Below are 18226 nucleotides of genomic sequence, written 5' to 3'. Positions count from 1 at the left end.
AGGGAGGGAGAGGAGAGAAACAGAAAATGCAATCCCATTCTAGGTACAAGAGAATCATTATGTCTCCTAAAACAGAGAAATGAGGATAGGCCTGCCCTTGAAAGGCAGTGGGAGGTGAACAGTCAAGCCAAACGCTGGTAGAGGTTGAGTGATGGGGGTGGTGAAGAGAGGAGGAGTAACTTTGGTAATAAAAAAGATGGTATGAAGGGCAGAGGTGCATGAAAATAAGTTCATTTCTGTCCAGTGCAAAAGGCCAAGTATTCTGTGAAGTCCAACAGGTCTGCAATATACACTTACCATCCATAAAGGAAAACATGTATACATTTCTATGGTCAGGAGCCAAACATGTCTGGGACATGTAACCACAATGCAGAAAATTATTAACAGCCTTATGGGAGCATTGGCAGTGCAATGTTTGTAATTGTTCAAATGAAAGTGTGTTGTCTTTTGATTGAGCTTCTGACAGGGCTTGTGATTGGTCTACTGACAATTTGATTGTTTTTTATTTGTACAGTGACATGAGAGCTCAGGTCAGGGGCTCTCCCTCAGTGAAGCACCACTTCGTAATTCACCCTAAACGGCCTGCTCTTTATTTCGATTGAGCTACGGGGCCACACTTTTACACTCAACATTTGCTGCTGCTACTCTGTTCTTTATTTGACTTTTATCGTTATCTTCCCTGATGCCTAGTCACTTTACCCTGTCTTTGTGTACATATCTACCTCTTTCTGCACATTGATCTGGTACTGGTACTCCCTGTATATAGCGCCATTCTTGTGTATTTGATTATATTATATCCTCGTGTTACTATTACTTTTAAACTCTGCGTCGTTGGGAAGGGCTTTCAGGCGAGCATTTCACGGTAGAAAGTCCACACCAGTTATATTCGGAGCATGTGACAAATGCAACTTGATTTGACATAGAACTTAGTTAATGCCACTTTTGAATGGGAATCCATAACCTCTCCCTCCAACTAAAACAACCCAGCCTTTCTGACGAAAGAAAATGTGTGAGCCTCTCAGCCACTGCTTGTTGTCGGTGGAGCTTTTTCTTTAGTTTTCCTTTCATGCTGCCTTTAAAAGCCTGACAACACTGACTTAAGCCCGAGCACTGAAGGAATCCTCACCGACACAAACTGCATTACGAGCACATTTAATACAGAAAAGCCCCTTCTCTGCCATCCATTTTTGAATCCCCAATGGTCAGACATGTCGGTGTGACCGCCCACAGCGTGTAGGAGACACGAGACGAGCAAGGAATTAGGCCTGCTTGGCAGCTCTGCGTCTGTTGTAAATACTCAGATACAGAAAGAAACGCGCAAACAAACATGCTGCACACTAGTGAAACTGAATATATTGACTGCACACCCGGACAGGCAAACAAAACAGACTATTTCAGGACCGTAGACAGAGAAGCGCCAATACAGACCGCTCCATACAAATATACCACGACCACATGAGCAAACCAGTAGAAGACACTGTTCGATCCAAATCTCTATCCAGAAGTTTCCGGAATTTGGGAAAACAACTTTCTTCCCCCAAGAAATACATCCACATGTGTATTCTAATAGCACAATAGGGGTCATCTTACACCAAAAACTGAGAGTCAGAGAGAAAAAAAGTGTCAATATGAATTTTGTTATTTGATGGTTTTATGCGAGATTGCCTTTCACGGGTCCCATGGAGTGGCTGGTAAGGAGAGAGAGCAGGTTATAATGGGAGCAAGTCAAGGTAGAATCTATGTCGCAGGTACTCACACACAATGTCGCAGGTACTCACACACAGACACACAAACCTCTCAAAACACTTGGGGTTTGTCTTATTAACACCACACACACTCTCCCTCCAAGTTAGACAAAACTCAGTCCTCACTACAGCACATGGAGCAGATTAGCTCTGGAGTGAAGACTGGAGAAACAGTCTGGGTCAAAAGCAAAATACTTGAAACAATTTCTAAAACCTCTGGAGACACACAGACAGAATTCATTTCTTAAAATGAACCAACAGTTAAAATAAATAAATGATACTGTTCTAAAGCACATCCTTCCTTCAGGTCTGGCACTAAGACCACTCTCAACCAACTCTATAAAGCCATAAGCAAAGAAGAAAATGCTCACCCAGAAGCGGCGCTCCTAGTAGCCGGGGACTTTTATGCAGGCAAATTTAAATCCGTTTTACCACATTTTTACCAGCATGTCACAAGTGCAACCAGGGGGGACAAAATCCTAGACCACCTTCACAGCACGCACAGAGATGCATACAAAGCTCTCCCCCGCCCTCCATTTGGCAAATCTGACCATAATTCTATCCTCCTGATTCCTGCTTACAAGCAAAAACTAAAGCAGGAAGTACCACTGACTCGCTCAATATGGAAGTGGTCAGATGACGTGGATGCTACACTACAGGACTGTTTTGCTAGCACAGACTGGAATATGTTCCGGGATTCATCCAATGGCATTGAGGAACACACCACCTCAGTCATCAGCTTCATCAATAAGTGCATCGATGACGTTGTCCCCACCGTGGCTGGACGTATATATCCCAACCAGAAGCCATGGATTACAGGCAACATCCGCATCGAGCTAAAGGCTAGAGCTGCCGCTGTCAAGGAGAGGGAGACTAATCCGGACGCTTATAAGAAATCCCGCTATGCCTGCAGACGAACCATCAAACAGGCAAAGCGTCAATAAAGGATTAAGATTGAATCCTACTACACCGGCTCTGACGCTCTTCGGAAGGAGCAGGGCTTGAAAACTATTACGGACTACAAAGGGAAGCCCAGACACGAGCTGCCCAGTGACGCGAGCCTACCAGTTGAGCTAAATGCCTTTTATACTCGCTTCGAGGCAAGCAACACTGAAGCATGCACGAGAGCACCAGCTGTTCTGGATGACTGTGTGATAACGCTCTCGGTAGCCGATGTGATCAAAACCTTTAAACAGGTCAACATTCACAAAGCCGCTGTGCCAGTCGGATTACTAGGTTGGGTACTCAAAGCATGGGCAGACAAACTGGCAAGTGTCTTCACTGACATTTTCAACCCCTCCCTGACCAAGTCTGTAATACCTACATGTTTCAAGCAGACCACCATAGTCCCTGTGCCCAAGGAAGCAAATGTAATCTGCCTAAATGATTACCGCCCCTTCACTCAAATCAGTACCCATGAAGTGCTTTAAAAGGCTGGTCATGGCTCACATAAACAGCATCCTCCCGGACATCCTAGGCCCACTCAATTTGCATACCACCCCAACAGATCCACAGATGACGCAATCTCAATCGCACTCCACACTGCCCTTTCTCACCAGGACAAAAGGAACACCTATGTGAGAATGCTGTTCATTGACTACAGCTCAGCGTTCAACAACATAGTGCCCACGAAGCTCATCACTAAGCTAAGGACTCTGGGACTAAACACATCCCTCTGCAACTGGATCCTGGACTTCCTGACGGGCCGCCCCAGGTGGTAAGAGTAGGCAACACACGTCAGCAAAGCTGATCCTTAAAACTGGGGCCCCTCAGGGGTGTGTACTTAGTCCCCTCCTGTATTCTCTGTTCACCCACGACTGCGTGGCCAGACACGACTCCAACACCATCATTAAGTTTGCTGACGACACAACAGTGGTAGGCCTGATCACTGACAACAATGAGAGCCTATAGGGAGGTGGTCAGAGAACTGGCAGTGTGGTGCCAGGATAACAACCTCTCCCTCAATGTGAGCAAGACAAAGGAGCTGATCGTGGACTACAGGGAAAGAGGCGGGCTGAACAGGCCCCCTGTTAACATTGACGGGGCTGTAGTGGAGTAGGTCGAGTGTTTCAAGTTCCTTGGTGTCCACATCACCAATGAACTATCATGGTCCAAACATACCAAGACAGTCATGAAGAGGGCAAAACAAAACCTTTTCCCAAAAAGACCCGGAGCGCAAAGTCTTGGACCAAAAGGCTCCTCAACAGCTTCTACCCCCAAGCCATTAGACTGCTGAACAATTCATAAAATTCGGCACCGGACGATTTACATTGACCCCCCCCCCCCCCTTTTGTACACTGCTTCAACTCGCTGTTTGTTTGTTGCCTATGCATTGTCACTTCATCCCCACCTACATGTACAGATTACCTCAACTAGCCTGTACCCCTGCACACTGACTTTGTACCGGTGCCCCCTGTATATAGCCTCGTTATTATCTTATGGTGTTACTTTTTATTTTTGTCTACTTGGTAAGTAATTTCTTCTTCTTGAACTGCACTGTTGGTTAAGGGCTTGTAAGTATTAATTTCACGTTAAAGTCTAAACTTGTTGTATTCGGCAAATAAAGTTTGATTTGATCACGGACTTGTGCTATTTGATAGGCAACGGCAATTTTTCTAGATTCTATCCAATATCTTTTCATCAATCAAACCATGGAAGATCAGTGATTTACTTTGAGAATGGAGGGAATTGTAAAAGAATTCAAAAGTGAACCAGTCAGAGATTTTGTAATGTTCAAACCAATCGCTCTTCCTCGCTGTCCAGTTTCTATCTCGGTCCAGTTGCCGAGGGTGGTGACCAGCTAATGCACCATAATGGGGTACACGTGTGGGGCCACCGGAGGCCTAATGAACTGGGGTTCTCATGGAGGGAGGGCGGGAGGCTGCCGGATTGAAACTGATGGGCCGGGGTATGGGGGAGAGGAGCGTGGCCGCCTAACATCGCCACTATCATGCCCCCTTCACACACGGACACACACACACACACACACACACACACAACGTCACGCTCACAGCTCAACCGTATCCCCCATGCAAACCTCCATCTCGGACTCCATTATTCAATTTGGTTTGACTAATGACCAATAACCTGTTTGAATTAGCCTGCCAACACCAATTTGACTTCAATAAGAGCAGATCTCCCAATGCGTTTAGGAGGCCCTGCTTCAAACTGCAGGTGCCAGCAGGACATTCGGACCTGACCTAGGTGTTCCATAGAGTAGGAAGGGATTGCTCTCATCCTTCTCAGTGATGTAAAGCTTTAAAAGAGGGTGACAATTCAACACTAACCGTGCATTTTCAATTTTGCAAAACGAGACAATAAGAGATGAAAAGAACACTTGATGCATGGGATAGAAGTAGTACTGCATGACACCCCCATAGGATGGTGAGTAATCTGGCAAAACCAACATGGTTGAAATGTTGTCAGGTACCTCACTCAAAAGGGGAGTAATGTAGTATCCATCATTTCACCATATTAGTCGACTGTTTATCTCTTCCAAGGCCACACACCTGCGCTTCTGCCGATTCAATGAAAATCTAAAAAATATCTTTCACCCTCGCTCTCATTCTCCCTCCCTCTTCAAGGGCGCTGGGTGGCTGCCGCCATCCTCCATTTCCCCTTTTCAGAGGGAGCTGTAAAACCTGTGACAGCTATGATTTATGATATACGCACTGTGCCTGTGGGGCAGATGTGTGTGTGTGTGTGTGTGTGTGTGTGGCTAAGGAGAAGGGGCTAAGTTATGAGTTCTTCTAAGCTCTCCACGGGCTATCGCCAGATGTATCGGTGCTCACTGTTCAGTCACAAATGTCACACACAGGAGAGAGCGCAAGCGAGTGTGTTTGGAGTCTGTCTAGGAGTGCGAATTGGGCTGTAAGACCTGAAGCAAGAATAAAAACTTTGTGAAAAAGTATGTTTACAAAGATGAAATAAGGCATGCACTGACAGCTATTTAGAGGCAAGGGGCCAGCTGCTGAGTGTGTGTGTGTGTGTGCATATGACACGAGTGTGTATGAATGTGTGAACGAGTGTGTACGAGTGTGTGTATGGCCTCATTCTCTCGAATCGTATTTTGAAGTGCTGCAGGCTGACCAGACAAAAACTGCTGGTATCAGCATAGTCTCCCTCCCCCTAACTATCTATTTCCATTGCTCTCTATCTATTTCTCCCTCTCCCTCGCTCTTCCCATTTTCCTCGCCTCAATGCTCCTGCTGTGCACTGTATTTCATAATCAAGGCCAGGTCAGGTGATCCAGTATCCTCACGTGCGAGCCACTGCGTAAATCTACAATGAACAAAAGTATCACGCAACATGCAACAATTTCAAAGTTACAGTTCATACAAGGAAATCAGTCAATTGAAATAAATTCACTAGGCCCTAATCTATGGATTTCACATGACTAGGAATACAATACAGATACGCATCAGTAGGTCACAGATACCTTAAAAAAATGGTAGGGGCATGGATCAGAAAGCCAGTCAGTATCTGGTGTGACCACCATTTGCCTCATGCAGCAATCTCCTTTGCATAGATTTGATCAGGCTGTTGATTGTAGGCTGTGGAATGTTGTCCCACTCCTCTTCAATGGTTGTGCAAAGTTGCTGGATATTGGCGGAAACTGGAACACACTGTCGTACACGTTGATCCAGAGCATCCCAAACGTGGTCAATGGGTGCCATCTGCCTGGTACAGTTGAAACCAGGATTCATCCGTGAAGAGCACACTCCACCAGTGTGCTCTTCACAGATGAAGGCAAGTATTTGAAGGTGAGTATTTGCCCGCTGAAGTCGGTTACGATGACAAACTGCAGTCAGGTCAAGACATTTGTGAGGACGAAGAGTATGCAATGAGCTTGCCTGAGACGGTAAATTACAGTTTGTGCAGACATTTTTCGGTTGAAATAACACATATGGAATCATGTGGTAACCAAAAAGTGTGAAACAAATCAAAATATATTTTATATTTGAGATTCTTCAAACAGCCACCCTTTGTCTTAATGATAGCTTGCACACTCTTGGCATTCTCTCAACCAGCTATATGAGGTAGTCACCTGGAATGCATTTCAATTAACAGGTGTGCCTCCTTTAAAAGTTCATTTGTGGAATTATTTTCCTTCTTAATGTGGTTGGAGCCAATCAGTTGTGTTGTGACAAGGTGTGGGGGGTATACAGAAGATGGTCTTTCACTAAATAGGGCTAAGTCCATATTATGGCAAGAACAACTCAAATAAGCAAAGAGAAATGACAGTACATCATTGCTTTAAGACATGAAGATCACTCAATACGGAACATTTCAAGAACTTTGAATGTTTCTTCAAGTGCAGTTGCAAAAACCTTCAAATGCTATAATGAAACTGGCTCTCATGAGGACTGCCACAGGAATGGAAGACCCAGAGTTACCTCTGCTGCAGAGGATAAGTTTATTAGTTAGCAGCCTCAGAAATTGCAGCCCAAATAAATGCTTCACAGAGTTCAAGTAACAGACACATCTCAGCTGTTCAGAGGAGACTGTGTGAATCAGGCCCCAACCTTGTTGAATTGCTGCAAAGAAACCAATACCAAAGGACACCAATAAGAAGAAGAGACTTGCTTGGGCAAAGAAACACGAGCAATGGACATCTCTCCAAATTTGAGATTTTTGGTTCCAACCGCCGTGTCTTTGTTTAGACGTAGAGTAGGTGAACGTATGATCTCCAAATGTGAGGTTCCCACTGTGAAGAATTGTGGTGGTGGTGCTTTGCTGGGGACACTGTTGGTGATTTATTTAGAATTCAAGGCACACGATATGCCATCCCATCTGGTTTGCGCTTAGTGGGACGATCATTTGAAATTTCAACAGGACAATGGCCCAACACACATCCCAGGTTATGTAAGGCCTAGTTGACCAAGAAGGAGAGGGATGGCGTGCTGCATCAGATGACCTGGCCTCCACAATCATCCAACCTCAACCCAATTGAGATGGCTTGGGATGAGTAGAGCTGCAGACTAAAGAAAAAGCAGCCAACAAGTGCTCAGCATATGTGGGAACTCCTTGAAGACTGGTTGAGAGAATGCCAAGAGTGTGCAAAGCTGTCACTAAGGCAAAGGGTGGCAACTTTGAAGAATCTAAAATATATTTTGATTTGTTTAAAACTTTTTGGGGTTACTACATGATTCCATGTGTTATCTCATAGGTTTGATGCCTTCACTATTATTCTACAATGTAGAAAATAGTAAAAATAAAGAAAAACCCTTGAATGACTCGGTGTGTCCAAACTTTTGAGTGGTACTGTATGTCTATTTGCAACAGAATCAAATGCATTTGAGTGTGTGTGTGTGTGTGCCTATACTTTCTATTTGCACGGTTTGGGTGCGTGAGCATGTGTGAGAGAGGGGCTAAACTCTTGCCTCGGTTATTACCAGGTTCTGAGGTAATGTTGATGGACAATTGGGAGCAGTGAGGGTCTGAAAGTTCCGACAGGAAAGAGAGAACAAGAGGGTGGGAGAGAGAGAAAGTCTGCAGTATGGTGAGGAGAAGTGGAGGAGTGATGGGTGAAGGGTTAGAGAGAGGGAGAGAGAGAGAGGAGAAAAATGAAGGTGGGAACCTACGGAAGGAACAGAGAGAGACAGAACAGTTGTTGAGATGAGAAAAGTGAGGGAGAAGGAATGGCGGGAGCAAGTTAGAAATGTTAGAGGGAGGCAGCCAGACAAAGATTTAAGAGTACAGTTTCAGCTTCCTCTTGCACTTTGGTGCTTGTCCTCAAATTTTCACTAGTTGTTGTTAGCGCGCATATAGGAATGAATGCAACACATAGCTTCATTAGCCCTAGCAGCCATACATTGCTTTTTATTTTTAACCTTTATTTAACTAGGCAAGTCAGTTAAGAACAAATTCTTATTTTCAATGACGGCCTAGGAACAGTGAGTTAACAGACTGTTCAGGGGCAGAACGACACCTTGTCGGCTCATGGGTTTGAACTTACTAGTCCAACGCTCTAACCACTAGGCTACCCTGCTGCTTGACAAGGAGTTATTAAACCATCCACACATATAAGCGCCTCGGGATGTGACGAATCTAACATTTTTCTTAACATTTAAAACATTATTGTTTAAATGATATGAAAAAAAAATCATAAAATGACGTAAATTGACAATTCAGATATGGTCCTGGGTATGACCACTAGGGGACAATGCAGTTTAATCTACCGCAATCCTGGAGACCTACCAGAAGGTGCTCGCTCATCTTACTGTGTCTCCCATCCCCTCAGCAACGAAGGTAGTTTTGCTCTGTGCCTCGGTGCTATCAGTACATGGGACTTCATGTCCCACTTCTCATTAATATGATGGCTTATTGAAGTGATGCAAGACATTGTGTTCATAGATGTCTAACAGTCCGTCAACGCCACGTATGGTGTTTGAGAGCTCGCGCTCTGTACCTGCAGAGTAATCGTTACTTGTTATTTCTCCGTCCGGCCGGTCACCGTTTTTGACGTGGCATCTTGTGGTCTGGTTCTAGATATGCCATTAAGGCAATGAAGCCAACAGTCTCTACCATTGACAATGGCTGCATATCAACTGCAATCATTTGTGTAACTGGCGTTGTCAAATCAAATAATATTTTATTGGTCACATACACATGGTGATTTTCTCCCTCTGTCCCTTATCGCACTGCTGCCAGCAACAGGTTGGGTCTCACGCGGTGCCTCCCGTTCAGCAATGCACTTGCACTGCCACTACAGTTCAATTCCACCTTGCAAAATGTGCATTTCAACACCACCTCATTTAACTTCAAAGTATTGCCATACAGGACTTCAAATGCTGTTGCTTCCCTCTATCACTCTGCCATTTTTCCAACTGTTAACCACGATGACGTGAGGAGTGATTTATATCCGTTCCAAAGCATTTGAAAAGGTGAATATCTCCTCCTACTAACGTTACAGCATTGTTGCGTCAGGTATTTATTTAATTTGATTTTGTTTTCCTTTATGATGATCGGGACCTGTTAGTGCTAGTTTTGTGATAAAATTGAAATCACAGTGCAGTTATGAGAAAGAAAAAAAAGTTATTCGTTTTAAGGATTTTTTTTCTAGCACAAATCCATTGGAAATGAGGCATACTGTAGGTAGCAGCGTTGACTTAAGGGCCGTCCAACCCTCCTCAGTCCCAGACACTGCGTCCTCCCTGGCTGAACACACATAAGCATCATTCTGCTACATTGGCTTCCCCATCCATCACTCGCCGAGACAGCCATTTAGTCAAATGTTAAATCGAGGCTAATTACACACTGTTCACTCTGAGACGCCGCAACGTTTCTTATCATGACAAGAGTGCCGTTTTGCATTGTGGGGGCCCCAGCAACTAAATTACGACCTACCAGAATAAGGCAGTCATCGACTTGGTGTGGTCTTAATCAAACACTTTGGCGTTCGTTTTTCAGTGATGAATGCGACGATGTCTTTTTTCTGACTGCTGTTGTTGGAAGCCGTTTGATGTTGTCTGCCGAGGCTAGACCAGACTTTTTCTGCGGCAGCCAATTTGTTAATGCTTTTGTGGGGTGGCTGTATCGAGGTAGTTGCTGTCATTAGTGATTTCCAGTCGGAAAATTACACACTTTCCTGAATGCCTTTTAATTCTAATCTCCTGTCAATGGGTGCAGAGTGCATAGGAAATCTGCAACACTGTTAATCTAGCATGTAAGCACTTTGGATATGAAGTGTGTTTGCTTAGTTCAATTCTAATTTCTTAATAGCATTTCTAAAGCATTGGATTTCTCTGACAACTAACCTCATAGCGAGTCGCTCTTGGAATGTGTGAGGTGTTGTAAGAGAACTCCTAGAGAAAAGGCTGAACAGTTTCTGGCTAACAGAACTGACTGAAACAGCCCCTCTTACTCCTAAGCAATGGATCCACTGAGTGAAGACAGGTACAGTGCCTTGCGAAAGTATTCGGCCCCCTTGAACTTTGCGACCTTTTCCCACATTTCAGGCTTCAAACATAAAGATATAAAACTGTATTTTTTTGTGAAGAATCAACAACAAGTGGGACACAATCATGAAGTGGAACGACATTTATTGGATATTTCAAACTTTTTTAACAAATCAAAAACTGAAAATTTGGGCGTGCAAAATTATTCAGCCCCCTTAAGTTAATACTTTGTAGCGCCACCTTTTGCTGCGATTACAGCTGTAAGTCGCTTGGGGTATGTCTCTATCAGTTTTGCACATCGAGAGACTGAAATTTTTCCCATTCCTCCTTGCAAAACAGCTCGAGCTCAGTGAGGTTGGATGGAGAGCATTTGTGAACAGCAGTTTTCAGTTCTTTCCACAGATTCTCGATTGGATTCAGGTCTGGACTTTAACTTGGCCATTCTAACACCTGGATATGTTTATTTTTGAACCATTCCATTGTAGATTTTGCTTTATGTTTTGGATCATTGTCTTGTTGGATGACAAATCTCCGTCCCAGTTTCAGGTCTTTTGCAGACTCCATCAGGTTTTCTTCCAGAATGGTCCTGTATTTGGCTCCATCCATCTTCCCATCAATTTTAACCATCTTCCCTGTCCCTGCTGAAGAAAAGCAGGCCCAAACCATGATGCTGCCACCACCATGTTTGACAGTGGGTATGGTGTGTTCAGGGTGATGAGCTGTGTTGCTTTTACGCCAAACATAACGTTTTGCATTGTTGCCAAAAGTTCAATTTTGGTTTCATCTGACCAGAGCACCTTCTTCCACATGTTTGGTGTGTCTCCCAGGTGGCTTGTGGCAAACTTTAAATGACACTTTTTATGGATATCTTTAAGAAATGGCTTTCTTCTTGCCACTCTTCCATAAAGACCAGATTTGTGCAATATACGACTGATTGTTGTCCTATGGACAGAGTCTCCCACCTCAGCTGTAGATCTCTGCAGTTCATCCAGAGTGATCATGGGCCTCTTGGCTGCATCTCTGATCAGTCTTCTCCTTGTATGAGCTGAAAGTTTAGAGGGACGGCCAGGTCTTGGTAGATTTGCAGTGGTCTGATACTCCTTCCATTTCAATATTATCGCTTGCACAGTGCTCCTTGGGATGTTTAAAGCTTGGGAAATCTTTTTGTATCCAAATCCGGCTTTAAACGTCTTCACAACAGTATCTCGGACCTGCCTGGTGTGTTCCTTGTTCTTCATGATGCTCTCTGCGCTTTTAGCGGACCTCTGAGACTATCACAGTGCAGGTGCATTTATACGGAGACTTGATTACACCCAGGTGGATTGTATTTATCATCATTAGTCATTTAGGTCAACATTGGATCATTCAGAGATCCTCACTGAACTTCTGGAGAGAGTTTGCTGCACTGAAAGTAAAGGGGCTGAATAATTTTGCACGCCCAATTTTTCAGTTTTTGATTTGTTAAAAAAGTTTGAAATATCCAATAAATGTCGTTCCACTTCATGATTGTGTCCCACTTGTTGTTGATTCTTCACAAAAAAATACAGTTTTATATCTTTATGTTTGAAGCCTGAAATGTGGCAAAAGGTCGCAAAGTTCAAGGGGGCCGAATACTTTCGCAAGGCACTGTATATCTCATTCAGTCTCCAAAAGCTTAATTCCAGACATTCTGCTTGCTTCGCACAAAACCCTGGGTCCCGTTTTTCATATTACAAATACGGCCCATTGGAGAGACATTGCCTTATGAGTGTCCTCCTCGCCACAATGTATTGTGGGGGTGATACATTGAAGCTTCTTCTGTTGAAAAACATGCTGTTGCATATAGTGTCCTTAGACTCAATGCAAAGTAGCCATGTGCGTCACATTGGATCATACCGTTCACACTTCTGGTACAGAGTCAATGATATTGGAGCACAGCAATCAGCCAAAAATATGAGAAAAGGGCACTGTAGATGTTTTCAATACTGCAACTTTACTTGAGTTTGGGAAATGTGAACGAACCTCCCAGGAGAGCGCACACACCCGTCTGTTGCCTGAACTACAGTGCTATAAACCCCTGACAGAGCTAGCATCAGCCACTAACTGACAGGCTAGCTGGTCTGACAGACAAAGGCTGGGAACAGCCCAGCCCAGCCCGTGCCATCAGTTTGTGTTAGTCTCGCTGGCGATTAGCGGCGACACTAACACAACGAGCTAACACACTCTGGGGACTCATCAGGGCTTCCGCTTGCTGAGGGAATTACTGCTGCTGTAGCTCGGACAGGTTGGCGGAATAACATGACCTAAATTTAACGATGAAGTCTTCTTCCCCCGGGATGGTGCAAAGTGGTGCCGTCATTTCCACGGCGACAGCGAGCGTACGTTTTTGGGGTGTGAGATAGTCACGCGGCTAAAAACGCAACTTCAGCTGCGGGCGGATTTATACAGATGAAGGGGCTTGGGATTGACGGTTTGCGGTGGGGGAGCTGGGGAGTAGGGGGATTTATCAAAGCAAATGGCTGACACATCAGCAATGCCGCCACAGAGGGAGCACCTCAATAATTACTACTTCCCCTGTTGGGCTAATCCCCAGAGCACTGGAGCAAAACAGGAGGGAGAGGCTTAAGAGTTTCAGAGGAGCCCGTCAGATCATTTACAGAGACAGTCTCTCCCTCACTCGCTCACAGAGAGGTTTCAGAACCAGATCTCATACACATAACACTAAAGATGCTTCAAAACTAACCTGTCACAGAACTCGCACTAAGACATTCACAGAGACGCAAAACTCGTGCACTGCTAAAATCAGCAGTACCAGTGTCACACTGACATGGGTTCAATTTCTACACCCCGAACATTACGCAATATTTACATCATACTCACTCACACAGACAAGTCGATGGTAGATTCAATTTTCACCATCTTACCAAGTGACACGTATCATTTAAATGAACAGGTTGCGTATTTCAACGACATTACTTCCCTATATTGAATCATTGTACTATAAGTAACCACTTCTAGACCAAGATAAACTACCACAGAATCTTTCAAAGCAGAACAAAACAGCCGGTGCAAGAAACACACACACACAAGCAAACAACTCGCATCACACACACCACGGGTAGGCGAGTAGGAGGGAGTACCTTTACGCTCGCAGCGTTTCTTGCGCCTCCTCTTGAACTTCCGGCGGATGAGGCAGTAGTAGGAGCCCAGGCTCTGGGGCCCGGTGCTGAACAGGGCCATGCTGTCCGCCACCGGCTAACACACTGCTTTGCTGTCCCGGAGACACTCACTACTGGCAATCAAGACACTAACTCGCGCTTACTCTTAACACACACAGCCATGTGGTGGAACACTCACAACTCTCCCTCTCTCGGACTCCTTTTCTCTCTTGGTTTCTGTCTCCCTCTACCTAGTTGGAGGGGGAGCATATAGTGTGTGTGTGTGTTGAGGGAAGTGGCATACCCTCAAAGGAGAGGCTGTTCCTCAGATAACTGTGGAACGTCACATGGAATTGGTTCTATATTTCTCTCGCTCTCTGTCTTTCATATCCACTTCTCCCTCTCCCCCAGCACAGAAGGCAGCTTGCTCCCGCCAGCTCAGTGCTTCTATAGCATCTCACTGACACGTCACACTGGCCCTCAGCCTATCACAGACTGCCTCTGGCTCATCGCCTGGCCTCCACCTGTTCACACACACAATCAGACAAAACACACGCACACTAACACACACAGCCACATACAGTGCCTTGCAAAAGTATTCAGACCCCTTGGATTTCTTCACCTGTTATTGTGTTACAAAGTGGGATTAAAATCCATTTTTATGTCAACAATCTGCATAAAAAAATTCAAAGTGAAGATTGTGTAATTTTTTTATTAAAAATGAAATAACTAAAATAGTCATTGCATAAGGATTCAGCTCCCTGGGTCAATACATCTCAGAAACACCTTTGGCATCAAATACAGCTGTGTCATCTTAGGTACGTCTATAAGAGCTTTGTACACCTGGATTGTGCATTATTTGTCCATTATTCTTTTCAAAATTATTCAAGCTCTGCCAAGATGCTGTTTTTCAAGTCATATCATAGATTTTCAAGACGATTTAAGTCAAAACAGTAACGTGGCCAATCAGGAATGTTTACGGTCTTCTTGGAAAACAACTCCAGTGTAGATTTGGCCTTGTGTTGTAGGTGATTGTCCTGCTGAAAGGTACATTCTTCTCCCAGTCTCTGGTGTAAAGCAGACAGAAGCAGGTTTTCCTCTAGGATTTAGCCCGTGCTTCGCTCCATCCCATTTATTTTTATCCTTTAAAAACTCCTCAGTATTTGCCAATGGCAAGCATACCCATACCATGATGCAGCCACCACCATGCTTGAAAAAAGTGTATTCCTTTGCTGTTTTTTCCCCCAGTATTACTTTAGTACCTCGTTCCATACAAGATGCATGTTTTGGAATATTTTCATTCTGTATATTTGTACTCTCCTTTTCACTCTGTCATTTAGGTCATTATTGTGTAGTCACTACAATGTTGTTGATCCATCATCCTCAGTTTTCTCCAATCCCAAAAAGGCTACAGAGTTCAATGGTGATCACCACCAATGGCCTCTTGGTCTGGGAGGTTTAATAAATAATCCACAGCATAAATATTAACTTGACCATGTTTAAAGAGACATTCAATGTCTATTTGTTATTATTGTTACCCATCTACCGGTCACTCCCCTTCTTTATGAGGCTTTCCAAAAGCTCCCTGGTCTTTGTATTTGAATCTGTGCTTGCAATACATGACTGAGGGACCTTACAGATGTTATATGTATGGGGGACAGAGGAAGGGTTAGTTATTAAAAACCATGTCAACCCCTATTATTTCACACAGAGAGAGTCCATGTAACTTATGTGATTTGTTAAGCCACATTTTACTTCTGAACTAATTTAGGCTTGCCTAAACAAAGGGGCTGAGTACTTATGCAGTGACTATATTTTAGTTAACTTTTTTCTTAGATTTTGACAGAAGATTTTGTGTAGATTGCAGAGTTTCAGCATCACTCTGTTACCGTGGAATTACCAAAAAGTGCTTTCATCCCTCAATACACAAACTCATACACTACAACAGTCCAGCTAAAGGTACTGCAATGTCCTGCAATGTTTAACATGAGGTGAAATCTTACTTCACAGAAGGAGTACACCATTCACTAATAGGTTCAGGCATAGGAACAAAAGAGCTGAAGAATTCAGTGTGAACGTCACAATACCACAGCACAGTACTCTACCTCCCTCTAGTGTGCATATTCCGTCATTACTCTATCATTCCAGTGACAGCAAAGGCAATGCCAATGATGCGGAAACCACCATAACACTGCACAGCAAACACACATACAGGCTTTACCCTACGAAACCCATTGCACATAAATATGATTTTAGTCATCTGTGTCAGCCATACTAACGGATATGAAACCGAAAGACAACAACAGTGCCATTACCTTGGTGAACACTGCCCCTCTGTGGAGTGGAATAGAATAGCACTTCATATGAACCACAGTGCAGCACAGGACACCAGAGGCTTTATGGTGCAGTATAGAACAGGACATTCTTATTTTTTATTTTATTTTTTATTTTACCCCGTGGTATCCAATTGGTAGTTACAGTCTTGTCTCATCGCTGCAACTCCAATACAGACTCAGGAGAGGCGAATGTTGAGAGCTGTGCGTCCTTTGAAACACAACCCAACCAAGCCGCACTGCTTCTTGACACAATGCCCACTTAACCAGGAAGCCAGCCGCACCAATGTGTCGGAGGAAAAACTATATACCTGGCGACCGTGTCAGCGTTCACTGCGCCCGGGCCGCCACAGGAGTCGCTAGTGCACGATGGGACAAGGACATCCCTGCCAGCCAAACCCTCCCCTTACTCAGATGACGCTGGGCCAATTGTGCGCCGCCCCATGGGTCTCCCGGTCGCGGCCGGCTGCGACAGAGCCTGGACTCAAACCCAGAATCTCTAAGAAGGACTACTGATTTTCTGTCATAGTTATGAGTATTCCTAACCATGTGACATGCCAGTGAGGGAAGGTGTCATACTGGAGAATATGAATATGAATATATATATATAGATATATGAGTGAGAGAGTGTGAGGGAGAGAGAGAGAAAGAGCGAGAGAGAGAAAGACAATTAGTTACACACCTGTTTTCCCTTTGTTGTCCGTTGTGTAGTATTGGCGCACTCTGTGGCTCTTCTTCAGTGGCCTGGAAGAGAAAGGAGAGCACTGGTCAGCTAACAGCTATAGTATCTGTCATCACAAACAGGAACAACACACACAGGAAGAACAAAAAAGGAGGGGAAGAGTTACTAGGATAATGGTAGAATGAAGGTGCTCATTGGTAATGGGTTATTGGTGTTCGTAAAATTAAAATCTTTATATATACACTGCTCAAAAAAATAAAGGGAACACTAAAATAACACATCCTAGATCTGAATGAATAAAATATTCTTATTAAAACCTTTTTTCTTTACATAGTTGAATGTGCTGACAACAAAATCACACAAATTATCAATGGAAATCAAATTTATCAACCCATGGAGGTCTGGATTTGGAGTCACTCAAAATTAAAGTGGAAAACCACACTACAGGCTGCTCCAACTTTGATGTAATGTCCTTAAAACAAGTCAAAATGAGGCTCAGTAGTGTGTGGCCTCCACGTGCCTGTATGACCTCCCTACAACGCCTGGGCATGCTCCTAATGAGGTGGCGGATGGTCTCCTGAGGGATCTCCTCCCAGACCTGGACTAAAGCATCCGCCAACTCCTGGACAGTCTGTGGTGCAACGTGGCGTTGGTGGATGGAGCGAGACATGATGTCCCAGATGTGCTCAATTGGATTCAGGTCTGGGGAACAGGCGGGCCAGTCCATAGCATCAATGCCTTCCTCTTGCAGGAACTGCTGACACACTCCAGCCACATGAGGTATAGCATTGTCTTGCATTAGGAGGAACCCAGGGCCAACCGCACCAGCATATGGTCTCACAAGGGCTCTGAGGATCTCATCTCGGTACCTAATGGCAGTCAGGCTACCTCTGGTGAGCATGTGGAGGGCTGTGCGGCCCCCCAAAGAAATGCCACCCCACACCATGACTGACCCACCGCCAAACCGGTCATGCTGGAGGATGTTGCAGGCAGCAGAACGTTCTCCATGGCGTCTCCAGACTGTCACGTCTGTCACATGTGCTCAGTGTGAACCTGCTTTCATTTGTGAAGAGCACAGGACGCCAGTTGCAAATTTGCCAATCCTGGTGTTCTCTGGGAAATGCCAAACGTCCTGCACGGTGTTGGGCTGTAAGCACAACCCCCACCTGTGGCCGTCGGGCCCTCATACCACCTTCATGGACTCTGTTGCATTGATGTGCCATCCTGGATGAGCTGCACTACCTGAGCCACTTGTGTGAGTTGTAGACTCCATCTCATTCTACCACTAGAGTGAAAGCACCGCCATCATTCAAAAGTGACCAAAACATCAGCCAGGAAGCATAAGAACTGAGAAGTGGCCTGTGGTCACCACCTGCAGAACCACTCCTTTATTGGGGGTGTCTTGCTAATTGCCTATAATTTCCACCTG

The 18226-nt window shown here is 44.6% G+C and overlaps 1 protein-coding gene across 3 annotated transcripts in view; it reads right to left on the bottom strand.

The window, feature by feature from the left end:
• Positions 1-18226, bottom strand: part of LOC135519848 (double-stranded RNA-specific editase 1-like) — a 185061-nt gene that overhangs the window by 48091 nt on the left and 118744 nt on the right. For all 3 annotated transcript variants that reach the window (XM_064945056.1, XM_064945055.1, XM_064945057.1), the window contains one exon: positions 16798-16859. The gene's annotated coding sequence lies outside the window, so the exon portion shown is untranslated. The remainder of the gene's footprint in view (positions 1-16797; positions 16860-18226) is intronic.

This window comes from Oncorhynchus masou, chromosome 29 (genome assembly GCF_036934945.1).
Source record: "Oncorhynchus masou masou isolate Uvic2021 chromosome 29, UVic_Omas_1.1, whole genome shotgun sequence".
Lineage (NCBI taxonomy): Eukaryota > Metazoa > Chordata > Actinopteri > Salmoniformes > Salmonidae > Oncorhynchus > Oncorhynchus masou.
The sequence above is the reverse complement of the archived record's forward strand: the minus strand, read 5'-3'. Positions and strand labels throughout refer to the sequence as shown.